The sequence below is a fragment of the Thermobia domestica genome, chromosome 8, assembly GCF_964235325.1.
Source record: "Thermobia domestica chromosome 8, izTheDome1.hap1.1, whole genome shotgun sequence".
NCBI lineage: Eukaryota > Metazoa > Arthropoda > Insecta > Zygentoma > Lepismatidae > Thermobia > Thermobia domestica.
The window spans coordinates 91,156,135-91,159,114 of NC_137461.1; positions in this window are offsets into that span (position 1 = coordinate 91,156,135).

Consider the following 2,980-nt stretch of genomic DNA (forward strand, 5'->3'; position numbering starts at 1 on the left):
TTAGAGGTTAAAATCTTGCTTAAATAAAAGCTCTAATTATTTACTTATCCCAATAATAAACAACAAAGCACGTTCATCCTTCTATACATTAGAGGTTAAAATCTTGCTTAAATAAAAGCTCTAATTCAATACTTGAGCCAATAATAAACAGCAAAGCACGTTCATCCCTCTATACATTAGAGGTTAAAATCTTGCTTAAATAAAAGCTCTAATTATCTACTTATCCCAATAATAAACAGCAAAGCACGTTAATTCCTCTATACATTAGAGGTTAAAATCTTGCTTAAATAAAAGCTCTAATTATCTACTTATCCCAATAATAAACAGCAAAGCACGTTCATCCCTCTATACATTAGAGGTTAAAATCTTGCTTAAATAAAAGCTCTAATTATCTACATATCACAATAATAAACAGCAAAGCACGTTAATTCCTCTATACATTAGAGGTTAAAATCTTGCTTAAATAAAAGCTCTAGGTATCTACTTGTCCCAATAATAAACAGCAAAGCATCCCTCTATATTTTAGAGGTTAAAATCTTGCTTAAATAAAAGCTCTAAGTATTTACTTATCCCAATAATAAACAGCAAAGCACGTTCATCCCTCTGTACCTTACAGGTTAAAATCTTGCTTAAATAAAAGCTCTAATTCTCTACTTGACCCAATAATAAACAGTAAAGTACGTTCATCCTTCTATACATTAGAGGTTAAAATCTTGCTTAAATAAAAGCTCTAATTCTCTACTTGACCCAATAATAAACAGCAAAGCACGTTCATCCCTCTATACATTAGAGGTTAAAATCTTGCTTAAATAAAAGCTCTAATTATGTACTTATCCCAATAATAAACAGCAAAGCACGTTCATCCCTCTGTACCTTACAGGTTAAAATCTTGCTTAAATGAAAGCTCTAATTATCTACTTGTCCCAATAATAAACAGCAAAGCATCCCTCTATATATTAGAGGTTAAAATCTTGCTTAAATAAAAGCTCTAAGTATTTACTTATCCCAATAATAAACACCAAAGCACGTTCATCCCTCTATACATTAGAGGTTAAAATCTTGCTTAAATAAAAGCTCTAATTATTTACTTATCCCAATAATAAACAACAAAGCACGTTCATCCTTCTATACATTAGAGGTTAAAATCTTGCTTAAATAAAAGCTCTAATTATTTACTTATCCCAATAATAAACAACAAAGCACGTTCATCCTTCTATACATTAGAGGTTAAAATCTTGCTTAAATAAAAGCTCTAATTCAATACTTGAGCCAATAATAAACAGCAAAGCACGTTCATCCCTCTATACATTAGAGGTTAAAATCTTGCTTAAATAAAAGCTCTAATTATCTACTTATCCCAATAATAAACAGCAAAGCACGTTAATTCCTCTATACATTAGAGGTTAAAATCTTGCTTAAATAAAAGCTCTAATTATCTACTTATCCCAATAATAAACAGCAAAGCACGTTCATCCCTCTATACATTAGAGGTTAAAATCTTGCTTAAATAAAAGCTCTAATTATCTACATATCACAATAATAAACAGCAAAGCACGTTAATTCCTCTATACATTAGAGGTTAAAATCTTGCTTAAATAAAAGCTCTAATTATTTACTTATCCCAATAATAAACAACAAAGCACGTTCATCCTTCTATACATTAGAGGTTAAAATCTTGCTTAAATAAAAGCTCTAATTATCTACATATCACAATAATAAACAGCAAAGCACGTTAATTCCTCTATACATTAGAGGTTAAAATCTTGCTTAAATAAAAGCTCTAGGTATCTACTTGTCCCAATAATAAACAGCAAAGCACGTTCATCCTTCTATACATTAGAGGTTAAAATCTTGCTTAAATAAAAGCTCTAATTCTCTACTTGACCCAATAATAAACAGCAAAGCACGTTCATCCCTCTATACATTAGAGGTTAAAATCTTGCTTAAATAAAAGCTCTAATTATGTACTTATCCCAATAATAAACAGCAAAGCACGTTCATCCCTCTGTACCTTACAGGTTAAAATCTTGCTTAAATGAAAGCTCTAATTATCTACTTGTCCCAATAATAAACAGCAAAGCATCCCTCTATATATTAGAGGTTAAAATCTTGCTTAAATAAAAGCTCTAAGTATTTACTTATCCCAATAATAAACACCAAAGCACGTTCATCCCTCTATACATTAGAGGTTAAAATCTTGCTTAAATAAAAGCTCTAATTATTTACTTATCCCAATAATAAACAACAAAGCACGTTCATCCCTCTATACATTAGAGGTTAAAATCTTGCTTAAATAAAAGCTCTAATTATTTACTTATCCCAATAATAAACAACAAAGCACGTTCATCCTTCTATACATTAGAGGTTAAAATCTTGCTTAAATAAAAGCTCTAATTCTCTACTTGACCCAATAATAAACAGCAAAGCACGTTCATCCCTGTATACATTAGAGGTTAAAATCTTGCTTAAATAAAAGCTCTAATTATTTACTTATCCCAATAATAAACAACAAAGCACGTTCATCCTTCTATACATTAGAGGTTAAAATCTTGCTTAAATAAAAGCTCTAATTCTCTACTTGACCCAATAATAAACAGCAAAGCACGTTCATCCCTCTATACATTAGAGGTTAAAATCTTGCTTAAATAAAAGCTCTAATTATCTACTTATCCCAATAATAAACAGCAAAGCACGTTCATCCCTCTATACATTAGAGGTTTAAATCTTGCTTAAATAAAAGCTCTAATTATGTACTTATCCCAATAATAAACAGCAAAGCACGTTCATCCCTCTGTACCTTACAGGTTAAAATCTTGCTTAAATGAAAGCTCTAATTATCTACTTGTCCCAATAATAAACAGCAAAGCATCCCTCTATATATTAGAGGTTAAAATCTTGCTTAAATAAAAGCTCTAAGTATTTACTTATCCCAATAATAAACACCAAAGCACGTTCATCCCTCTATACATTAGAGGTTAAA